Source organism: Ascaphus truei, chromosome 1 (genome assembly GCF_040206685.1).
Source record: "Ascaphus truei isolate aAscTru1 chromosome 1, aAscTru1.hap1, whole genome shotgun sequence".
NCBI lineage: Eukaryota > Metazoa > Chordata > Amphibia > Anura > Ascaphidae > Ascaphus > Ascaphus truei.
In genome coordinates this window covers 544,528,967-544,541,426 of record NC_134483.1, presented here as the reverse complement: position 1 = coordinate 544,541,426, position 12,460 = coordinate 544,528,967, and the positions used below count along the sequence as shown (strand labels likewise).

Genomic DNA, 12,460 nt, shown 5'->3' with positions numbered 1-12,460 from the left:
AGACGCACTTACTGGGGGTCTGGGGTCGAAAACTAGACTATTCTAGGTGCAGGGAACTCTAAATAAGATTTTTACCCTGACTGGGACTTAGCCCAGAATCTTCTGGTTCCCAAATCGGCGTGAAGATCCACACGCCACCGCTCCCTTGCCTTCTTAGAACTTGGACTTTCTTGACCGTGAGTTAGTACCAAGTTGGAACTAAAATCGGCATCAGATCCCAGCCGCGTCGGCTACGTTCAATATTGAGAACTTGGCCGCTAAAGTCGGGACTTAGTCTCAGGCGGGCAGACTTTTCAGGCATGAAATCGAAGCCGGTTGCTCTGCTATTCGCGCAAGAGCAACTTTGAAAAGCCCGCCCGCTTACTACTGGGGAACTCCAATCTGATTGGCTCACAGGTTCTTGTAGTATTCTGAGTTTCATTCACAAAACTCAGCAGCCAATCATTGCGTGGGAAAATTCCCAGCAACCAATCAGAGCCAAGCCGGCTACAAAAAAGCCGGGTCAGCGGGAAATCTGAAATTGCCAAGATACATGCGCAAGCCTGCCACCTCCGTCCCTGGCTATCTCAATGCCACCCGCTGGGCAGGCTCCACCAGGCCTGGCAGAACAAGTTACTAAAGGGGAAATGCTGTGCACCACATAACAATAATATAAAGATACAAGTACCGGTGCTCCTGGTTCAGGATTCTCTGTGATGATCCAGCTTACAGTGGAAGGTATAAGAAACAGGGCTCCACGGAATTTTCAAGATAAATTTATTGCCAATAAATTAATTTTGAAAATTCCGTGGAGCCGTGTTTCTTATACCTTCCACTGGCAGAACAAGTGGCATCCCGGAGGACGGCCATTGATCTCCGGACCTGGTACTCTGCCTTTCCCCCGCTGCCCAAATGGCTTTCACACCTCTGAGCATCCTCTGGCTGCTTTGAACTCCGATGTCCATCAGACTTACCGGCGCCTATGGGTTAGCTCGGGCAGCCTGTTTGGACATCGGTTCCGAATGTAAAAACACATTTCAGTACTTTACATTATTAAAGTATTTTTTAATACACAAGGTACATGTTTAATATACTTCTGAGTCTCTCGGTACAGGGGACAGAATAAGAAAGATGCTAGCTGCCTTATTCCCCATACTCAACCTTATATTCGGTTGGGGCACCCACAAACCTTACACTGGTTGTGGGTCACTTTGGCACAAGCTGGTGTACCGCCTTAACCTAGGGATTCCCTCAGCTACAGGGTTACATGTTTATCCCTGTGCCTCATTCTCTTTTCTGGGCTGTGCTGAAGCAGGGTACCCTAGTGGGGAGTCGCGCCAAGCGTTTTCAAGTGGAGGTATTGCCGGGACAATGTGCCGACATGTATCCGAGAATCAGGCATGTTTCCCGGGTACATTTACAGGGGATCCGACAGCTCCGGACCCCAACCTCCTAGGCACATTCTGTTAACGGATCCTCCACAAAACCCCCCTTTAAACTCCCACCCTAGCAATCCCTGCTCGCTAGCATGCCCGGAAAGGGAAAAACACACCAAATACTTTTATTGCGCAAAGTACATTGGAATCATACAATGTTACTGGGCCCAAGAGCTAACTCTCTTGGACCTTTATACACGGATCATGGGTAACCAAAAGGGAGAGAGAGAGAGTGAGAGAGGGAGTGAGAGAGAGTGGGAGACTGAGGGAGTGAGAGAGAGAGGAGTGTGGGAGAGAGACAGAGAGAGAGGGAGTGAGAGACGTTATAGGGAGACCATGGTATGACCCCTCAATGAGCTTGGAGATCTAGTCACTCACATATTTGTGCAGCTCATAGTCACTGTAGCACTAACATACATCCTGATGTCGCTGGCAGGTTAGCTGCGGCCGGGGGTGATGAGGATTGATTATTGTTGGCTGTGGTGGTGCATAGCAGTAAGTGCTGATGATTGTTGGCTGTGGTGGTTTGTAGCAGTAGGTGCTGATGATAGATGGTGGTGGTGTATAGCAGTAGGTGCTGATGATTGTTGGTGGTGGTGTATAGCAGTAGGTGCTGATGATTGTTGGCTGTGGTGGTTTGTAGCAGTTGGTGCTGATGTTTGTTGGTGGTGGTGTATTTGTATAGCAGTCGGTGCTGATGTTTGTTGGTAGTGGTGTATTTGTATAGCAGTAGGTGCTGATGATTGTTGGTGGTGGTGTATTTGTATAGAAGTAGGTGCTGATGATTGTTGGTGGTGGTGTATTTGTATAGCAGTAGGTGCTGATGATTGTTGGTGGTGGTGTATTTGTATAGCAGTAGGTGCTGATGATTGTTGGTGGTGGTGTATTTATATAGCAGTAGGTGCTGATGTTTGTTGGTGGTGGTGTATTTGTATAGCAGTAGGTGCTGATGATTGTTGGTGGTGGTGTATTTGTATGGCAGTAGGTGCTGATGATTGTTGGTGGTGGTGTATTTGTATAGCAGTAGGTGCTGATGTTTGTTGGTGGTGGTGTATTTGTATAGCAGTAGGTGCTGATGTTTGTTGGTGGTGGTGTATTTGTATAGCAGTAGGTGCTGATGTTTTTTGGTGGTGGTGTATTTGTATAGCAGTAGGTGCTGATGATTGTTGGCTGTGGTGGTGTATAGCAGTAGGTGCTGATGTTTGTTGGTGGTGGTGTATTTGTATAGCAGTAGGTGCTGATGTTTGTTGGTGGTGGTGTATTTGTATAGCAGTAGGTGCTGATGATTGTTGGTGGTGGTGTATTTGTATAGCAGTAGGTGCTGATGTTTGTTGGTGGTGGTGTATTTGTATAGCAGTAGGTGCTGATGTTTGTTGGTGGTGGTGTATTTGTATAGCAGTGGGTGCTGATGATTGTTGGTGGTGGTGTATTTGTATAGCAGTAGGTGCTGATGTTTGTTTGTGGTGGTGTATTTGTATAGCAGTAGGTGCTGATGATTGTTGGTGGTGGTGTATTTGTATAGCAGTAGGTGCTGATGTTTGTTGGCTGTGGTGGTGTATAGCAGTAGGTACTGATGATTGTTCGTGGTGGTGTATTTGTATAGCAGTAGGTGCTGATGTTTGTTGGTGGTGGTGTATTTGTAAAGCAGTAGGTGCTAATGTTTGTTGTTGGTGGTGTATTTGTATAGCAGTAGGTGCTGATGATTGTTGGTGGTGGTGTATTTGTATAGAAGTAGGTGCTGATGATTGTTGGTGGTGGTGTATTTGTATAGCAGTAGGTGCTGATGATTGTTGGTGGTGGTGTATTTGTATAGCAGTAGGTGCTGATGATTGTTGGTGGTTGTGTATTTGTATAGCAGTAGGTGCTGATGATTGTTGGTGGTGGTGTATTTGTATGGCAGTAGGTGCTGATGATTGTTGGTGGTGGTGTATTTGTATAGCAGTAGGTGCTGATGTTTGTTGGTGGTGGTGTATTTGTATAGCAGTAGGTGCTGATGTTTGTTGGTGGTGGTGTATTTGTATAGCAGTAGGTGCTGATGTTTTTTGGTGGTGGTGTATTTGTATAGCAGTAGGTGCTGATGATTGTTGGCTGTGGTGGTGTATAGCAGTAGGTGCTGATGTTTGTTGGTGGTGGTGTATTTGTATAGCAGTAGGTGCTGATGTTTGTTGGTGGTGGTGTATTTGTATACCAGTAGGTGCTGATGATTGTTGGTGTGGTGTATTTGTATAGCAGTAGGTGCTGATGTTTGTTGGTGGTGGTGTATTTGTATAGCAGGAGGTGCTGATGTTTGTTGGTGGTGGTGTATTTGTATAACAGTAGGTGCTGATGATTGTTGGTGGTGGTGTATTTGTATAGCATTAGGTTCTGATGATTGTTGGTGGTGGTGTATTTGTATAGCAGTAGGTGCTGATGTTTGTTGGTGGTGGTGTATTTGTATAGCAGTAGGTGCTGATGTTTGTTGGTGGTGGTGTATTTGTATAGCAGTAGGTGCTGATGATTGTTGGTGGTGGTGTATTTGTATAGCAGTAGGTGCTGATGTTTGTTTGTGGTGGTGTATTTGTATAGCAGTAGGTGCTGATGATTGTTGGTGGTGGTGTATTTGTATAGCAGTAGGTGCTGATGTTTGTTGGCTGTGGTGGTGTATAGCAGTAGGTACTGATGATTGTTGGTGGTGGTGTATTTGTAAAGCAGTAGGTGCTGATGTTTGTTGTTGATGGTGTATTTGTATAGCAGTAGGTGCTGATGATTGTTGGTGGTGGTGTATTTGTATAGCAGTAGGTGCTGATGTTTGTTGATGGTGGTGTATAGCAGTAGGTGCTGATGTTTGTTGGTGGTGGTGTATTTGTATAGCAGTAGGTGCTGATGATTGTTGGTGGTGGTGTATTTGTATAGCAGTAGGTGCTGATGTTTGTTGGTGGTGGTGTATTTGTATAGCAGTAGGTGATGATGATTGTTGGTGGTGGTGTATTTGTATAGCAGTAGGTTCTGATGTTTGTTGGTGCTGGTGTATTTGTATAGCAGTAGGTGCTGATGATTGTTGGTGGTGGTGTATTTGTATGGCAGTAGGTGCTGATGATTGGTGGTGGTGGTGTATTTGTATAGCAGTAGGTGCTGATGTTTGTTGGTGGTGGTGTATTTGTATAGCAGTAGGTGCTGATGTTTGTTGGTGGTGGTGTATTTGTATAGCAGTAGGTGCTGATGTTTGTTGGTGGTGGTGTATTTGTATAGCAGTAGGTGCTGATGTTTGTTGGTGGTGGTGTATTTGTATAGCAGTAGGTGCTGATGTTTGTTGGTGGTGGTGTATAGCAGTAGGTGCTGATGTTTGTTGTTGGTGGTGTATTTGTATAGCAGTAGGTGCTGATGATTGTTCGTGGTGGTGTATTTGTATAGCAGTAGGTGCTGATGATTAGTGGTGGTGGTGTATTTGTATAGCAGTAGGTGCTGATATTTGTTGGTGGTGGTGTATTTGTATAGCAGTAGGTGCTGATGTTTGTTGGTGGTGGTGTATTTGTATAGCAGTAGGTGCTGATGATTGTTCGTGGTGGTGTATTTGTATAGAAGTAGGTGCTGATGTTTGTTGGTGGTGGAGTATTTGTATGGCAGTAGGTGCTGATGATTGTTCGTGGTGGTATATTTGTATAGCAGTAGGTGCTGATGTTTGTTGGTGGTGGTGGTGTATAGCAGTAGGTGCTGATGTTTGTTGGCTGTGGTGTATTTGTATAGCAGTAGGTGCTGATGATTGTTCGTGGTGGTGTATTTGTATAGCAGTAGGTGCTGATGTTTGTTGGTGGTTGTGTATTTGTATAGCAGTAGGTGCTGATGATTGTTGTTGGTGGTATATTTGTATAGCAGTAGGTGCTGTTGTTTGTTGGTGGTTGTGTATTTGTATAGCAGTAGGTGCTGATGTTTGTTGGTGGTGGTGTATAGCAGTAGGTGCTGATGTTTGTTGGTGGTGGTGTATTTGTATAACAGTAGGTGCTGATGTTTGTTGGTGGTGGTGTATTTGTATAGCAGTAGGTGCTGATGATTGCTCGTGGTGGTGTATTTGTATAGCAGTAGATGCTGATGTGTGTTTGTGGTTGTGTATTTGTATAGCAGTAGGTGCTGATGATTGTTGTTGGTGGTGTATTTGTATAGCAGTAGGTGCTGTTGTTTGTTGGTGGTTCTGTATTTGTATAGCAGTAGGTGCTGATGTTTGTTGGTGGTGGTGTATAGCAGTAGGTGCTGATGTTTGTTGGTGGTGGTGTATTTGTATAGCAGTAGGTGCTGATGTTTGTTGGTGGTGGTGTATTTGTATAGCAGTAAGTGCTGATGATTGTTTGTGGTGGTGTATTTGTATAGCAGTAGGTGCTGATGTTTGTTGGTGGTGGTGTATTTGTATAGCAGTAGGTGCTGATGTTTGTTGGTGGTGGTGTATTTGTATAGCAGTAGGTGCTGATGATTGTTGGTGGTGGTGTATTTGTATAGCAGTAGGTGCTGATGTTTGTTGGTGGTGGTGTATTTGTATAGCAGTAGGTGCTGATGTTTGTTGGAGGTGATGTATTTGTATAGCAGTAGATGCTGATGATTGTTGGTGGTGGTGTATTTGTATAGCAGTAGGTGCTGATGTTTGTTGGTGGTTGTGTATTTGTATAGCAGTAGGTGCTGATGTTTGTTGGTGGTGGTGTATATGTATAGCAGTAGGTGCTGATGTTTGTTGGTGGTGGTGTATTTGTATAGCAGTAGGTGCTGATGTTTGTTGGTGGTGGTGTATTTGTATAGCAGTAGGTGCTGATGATTGTTGGTGGTGGTGTATTTGTATAGCATTAGGTGCTGATGATTGTTGATGGTAATAATATGTCATAGGCAGGATGGTGATGTCCGTCTCTCACCACTCACCTTGCAGCTGTGGCAGCACTCACACTTACACACTCTCTCACCACTCACCCTGCAGCTGTGACAGCACTCACACTTACACACTCTCTCACCACTCACCCTGCAGCTGTGGCAGCACTCACACTTACACACTCTCACCACTCACCCTGCAGCTGTGGCAGCACTCACACTTACAAACTCTCTCACCACTCACCCTGCAGCTGTGGCAGCAGTCACATTTACACACTCTCTCACCACTTGCCCTGCAGCTGTGGCAGCACTCACACTTACAAACTCTCTCACCATTAACCCTGCAGCTGTGGCAGCAGTCACACTTACACACTCTCTCACCACTTGCCCTGCAGCTGTGGCAGCAGTCTCACTTACACACTCTCTCACCACTCGCCCTGCAGATGTGGCAACACTCACACACTCTCTCACCACTCCCCCTGCATCTGTGGCAGCACTCACACTTACAAACTCTCTCACCACTCACCCTGCAGCTGTGGCAGCACTCACACTGACACACTCTCTCACCACTTGCCCTGCAGCTGTGGCAGCACTCACACTTACACACTCTCTCACCACTCGCCCTGCAGATGTGGCAACACTCACACACTCTCTCACCACTCCCCCTGCATCTGTGGCAGCACTCACACTTACAAACTCTCTCACCACTCACCCTGCAGCTGTGGCAGCACTCACACTGACACACTCTCTCACCACTTGCCCTGCAGCTGTGGCAGCAGTCACACTTACACACTCTCTCACCACTTGCCCTGCAGCTGTGGCAGCACTCACACTTACACACTCTCTCACCACTCGCACTGCAGCTGTGGCAGCACTCACACTTACACACTCTCTCAGCACTCCCCCTGCATCTGTGGCAGCACTCACACTTACAAACTCTCTCACCATTCACCCTGTAGCTGTGGCAGCACTCACACTTACACACTCTCTCACCACTTGCCCTGCAGCTGTGGCTGCAGTCACACTTACACACTCTCTCACCACTCACCCTGCAGCTGTGACAGCACTCACACTTACACACTCTCTCACCACTCACCCTGCAGCTGTGGCAGCACTCACACTTACACACTCTCACCACTCACCCTGCAGCTGTGGCAGCACTCACATTTACACACTCTCTCACCACTTGCCCTGCAGCTGTGGCAGCACTCACACTTACAAACTCTCACCACTCACCCTGCAGCTGTGGCAGCACTCACACTTACAAACTCTCTCACCACTCACCCTGCAGCTGTGGCAGCAGTCACATTTACACACTCTCTCACCACTTGCCCTGCAGCTGTGGCAGCACTCACACTTACAAACTCTCTCACCATTAACCCTGCAGCTGTGGCAGCAGTCACACTTACACACTCTCTCACCACTTGCCCTGCAGCTGTGGCAGCAGTCTCACTTACACACTCTCTCACCACTCGCCCTGCAGATGTGGCAACACTCACACACTCTCTCACCACTCCCCCTGCATCTGTGGCAGCACTCACACTTACAAACTCTCTCACCACTCACCCTGCAGCTGTGGCAGCACTCACACTGACACACTCTCTCACCACTTGCCCTGCAGCTGTGGCAGCACTCACACTTACACACTCTCTCACCACTCGCCCTGCAGATGTGGCAACACTCACACACTCTCTCACCACTCCCCCTGCATCTGTGGCAGCACTCACACTTACAAACTCTCTCACCACTCACCCTGCAGCTGTGGCAGCACTCACACTGACACACTCTCTCACCACTTGCCCTGCAGCTGTGGCAGCAGTCACACTTACACACTCTCTCACCACTTGCCCTGCAGCTGTGGCAGCACTCACACTTACACACTCTCTCACCACTCGCACTGCAGCTGTGGCAGCACTCACACTTACACACTCTCTCAGCACTCCCCCTGCATCTGTGGCAGCACTCACACTTACAAACTCTCTCACCATTCACCCTGTAGCTGTGGCAGCACTCACACTTACACACTCTCTCACCACTTGCCCTGCAGCTGTGGCTGCAGTCACACTTACACACTCTCTCACCACTCACCCTGCAGCTGTGACAGCACTCACACTTACACACTCTCTCACCACTCACCCTGCAGCTGTGGCAGCACTCACACTTACACACTCTCACCACTCACCCTGCAGCTGTGGCAGCACTCACATTTACACACTCTCTCACCACTTGCCCTGCAGCTGTGGCAGCACTCACACTTACAAACTCTCTCACCACTGACCCTGCAGCTGTGGCAGCAGTCACACTTACACACTCTCTCACCACTTGCCCTGCAGCTGTGGCAGCAGTCTCACTTACACACTCTCTTACCACTTGCCCTGCAGCTGTAGCAGCACTCACACTTACACACTCTCTCACCACTCCCCCTGCATCTGTGGCAGCACTCACACTTACAAACTCTCTCACCATTAACCCTGTAGCTGTGGGAGCACTCACACTTACACACTCTCTCACCACTTGCCCTGCAGCTGTGGCAGCAGTCACACTTACACACTCTCTCACCACTTGCCCTGCAGCTGTGGCAGCACTCACACTTACAAACTCTCTCACCATTCACCCTGCAGCTGTGGCAGCAGTCACACTTACACACTCTCTCACCACTTGCCCTGCAGCTGTGGCAGCAGTCACACTTACACACTCTCTCACCACTTGCCCTGCAGCTGTGGCAGCAGTCACACTTACACATTCTCTCACCACCTGGCCTGCAGCTGTGGCAGCACTCACACTTACAAACTCTCTCACCACTCACCCTGCAGCTGTGGCAGCACTCACACTGACACACTCTCTCACCACTTGCCCTGCAGCTGTGGCAGCAGTCACACTTACACACTCTCTCACCACTTGCCCTGCAGCTGTGGCAGCACTCACACTTACACACTCTCTCACCACTCGCACTGCAGCTGTGGCAGCACTCACACTTACACACTCTCTCACCACTCGCCCTGCAGATGTGGCAACACTCACACACTCTCTCACCACTCCCCCTGCATCTGTGGCAGCACTCACACTTACAAACTCTCTCACCATTCACCCTATAGCTGTGGGAGCACTCACACTTACACACTCTCTCACCACTTGCCCTGCAGCTGTGGCAGCAGTCACACTTACACACTCTCTCACCACTTGCCCTGCAGCTGTGGCAGCACTCACACTTACAAACTCTCTCACCATTCACCCTGCAGCTGTGGCAGCAGTCACACTTACACACTCTCTCACCACTTGCCCTGCAGCTGTGGCAGCAGTCACACTTACACACTCTCTCACCACTTGCCCTGCAGCTGTGGCAGAACTCACACTTACAAACTCTCTCACCACTCACCCTGCAGCTGTGGCAGTACTCACACTTACACACTCTCTCACCACTTGCCCTGCAGCTGTGGCAGCACTCACACTTACAAACTCTCTCACCACTCACCCTGCAGCTGTGGCAGTACTCACACTTACACACTCTCTCACCACTCGCCCTGCAGATGTGGCAACACTCACACACTCTCTCACCACTCCCCCTGCATCTGTGGCAGCACTCACACTTACAAACTCTCTCACCATTCACCCTGCAGCTGTGGCAGCACTCACACTTACATACTCTATCACCACTTGCCCTGCAGCTGTGGCAGCAGTCACACTTACACACTCTCTCACCACTTGCCGTGCAGCTGTGGCAGCACTCACACTTACAAACTCTCTCACCACTCACCCTGCAGCTGTGGCAGCACTCACACTTACACACTCTCTCACCACTCGCCCTGCAGATGTGGCAACACTCACACACTCTCTCACCACTCCCACTGCATCTGTGGCAGCACTCACACTTACAAACTCTCTCACCATTCACCCTGCAGCTGTGGCAGCACTCACACTTACATACTCTATCACCACTTGCCCTGCAGCTGTGGCAGCAGTCACACTTACACACTCTCTCACCACTTGCCGTGCAGCTGTGGCAGCACTCACACTTACAAACTCTCTCACCACTCGCCCTGCAGCTGTGGCAGCACTCACACTTACATACTCTCTCACCACACACCTTGCAGCTGTGGCTGCACTCACACTTACAAACTCTCTCACCACTCGCCCTGCAGATGTGGCAGCACTCACACTTACAAACTCTCTCACCACTCACCCTGCAGCTGTGGCAGCACTCACACTTACAAACTCTCTCACCACTCGCCCTGCAGCTGTGGCAGCACTCACACTTACATACTCTCTCACCACACACCTTGCAGCTGTGGCTGCACTCACACTTACAAACTCTCTCACCACTCGCACTGCAGCTGTGGCAGCACTCACACTTACAAACTCTCTCACCACTCACCCTGCAGCTGTGGCAGCATTCACACTTACACACTCTCTCACCACTCGCCCTGCAGCTGTGGCAGCACTCACACTTACAAACTCTCTCACCACTCACCCTGCAGCTGTGGCAGCACTCACACTTACATACTCTCTCACCACTCACCCTGCAGCTGTGGCAGCACTCACACTTACAAACTCTCTCACCACTCGCCCTGCAGCTGTGGCAGCACTCACACTTACACACTCTCTCACCACTCGCCCTGCAGCTGTGGCAGCACTCACACTTACACACTCTCTCACCACTCGCCCTGCAGCTGTGGCAGCACTCACACTTACAAACTCTCTCACCACTCGCCCTGCAGCTGTGGCAGCACTCACACTTACATACTCTCTCACCACTCGCCCTGCAGCTGTGGCAGCACTCACACTTACAAACTCTCTCACCACTCGCCCTGCAGCTGTGGCAGCACTCACACTTACAAACTCTCTCACCACTCGCACTGCAGCTGTGGCAGCACTCACACTTACACACTCTCTCACCACTCACCCTGCAGCTGTGGCAGCACTCACACTTACAAACTCTCTCACCACTCGCCCTGCAGCTGTGGCAGCACTCACACTTACAAACTCTCTCACCACTCGCCCTGCAGCTGTGGCAGCACACACACTTACACACTCTCTCACCACTCGCCCTGCAGCTGTGGCAGCACTCATACTTACACACTCTCACCACTCGCCCTGCAGCTGTGGCAGCACACACACTTACACACTCTCTCACCACTCGCCCTGCAGCTGTGGCAGCACTCACACTTACACACTCTCACCACTCGCCCTGCAGCTGTGGCAGCACTCACACTTACACACTCTCTCACCACTCGCCCTGCAGCTGTGGCAGCACTCACACTTACAAAAGATTTTCTAGTCACAGGGCAAAGATGAAATTAAAAGGAGTATCTTGCATTACAGATGAAGCATCCAAACCCTGTGCAAAGCCAACATGGACGTTGCGTCTGGCGCTGGCAATGCCTGGTCAGTACTGGCTTGTTTGGGCCCCCACGTAATGTTACAATAAATGACATTTGAATTATGCAACTGGTGGCGGCACTGATTGCGGCCCCGAACACAGTGAGAAACCCAGTAGGATTACCTCCGCGGGGCTCCATGCTGCTGAATGGGACCCCTCAGTGTTAATCCGGTTCTCGGCGTTAATACTGTTGGGCCATTAGGAGAGAATAGAAGCCGATTCCTCCACACGGTTAGTATTGGTTTCCCTCAGCTAGGGGCTGGGGGTCGGGGTCCCAATCAGAAGCAGGGACCCCAACAGTGTTAATTCTCTCAGGCCGCAAACCTATAGCCAGTTTCACATCCATCCCCTTCCTCCCAGTCCTTGTCACCGCAGTTACACAGTCTGCTGAGGAATAGGAGGACGCATAAAAGAGAGTAGCTGACCGGTCCTGTACACGTAGTTCTGCTGTGATGCTGGCACTCCCGGAGGTTGAGGCCTGCCCAGCCTTTCTCCTCTCACTTGGATTGGTATTAATAACACACGTGCTGCTTAGCTTGGTTTGGTTTGCTACCCTGTGGATTCCACTTCTAGTCTTGTGAACACCCTCTAGTTTTTCTGGGCAACCTTTTCCACCCTGGAGGTGGTGACATTATTACCGTTTATCTGCTAAGCGTGTCTCCTCCCTGGTTTATTTATTTCCATACTAGGACGCTGCTGCTTTGGGTCAACTTCAGCGGCGGCTGTTTCCACAGAAGCAGCTACTATTGTCTCCGGGCTCTCATTAATCCGTCCATTCCGGCTGCTGTCACCACAGCCATAACCACAATGACCACAATGACCACTACACCCATTGCCTCTTTAC

The 12,460-nt window shown here is 49.5% G+C and overlaps 1 protein-coding gene across 2 annotated transcripts in view; it reads left to right on the top strand.

The window, feature by feature from the left end:
- Positions 1-12,460, top strand: part of LOC142467830 (transcription factor COE3-like) — a 259,166-nt gene that overhangs the window by 65,620 nt on the left and 181,086 nt on the right. The gene's annotated exons all lie outside the window — the stretch shown is intronic.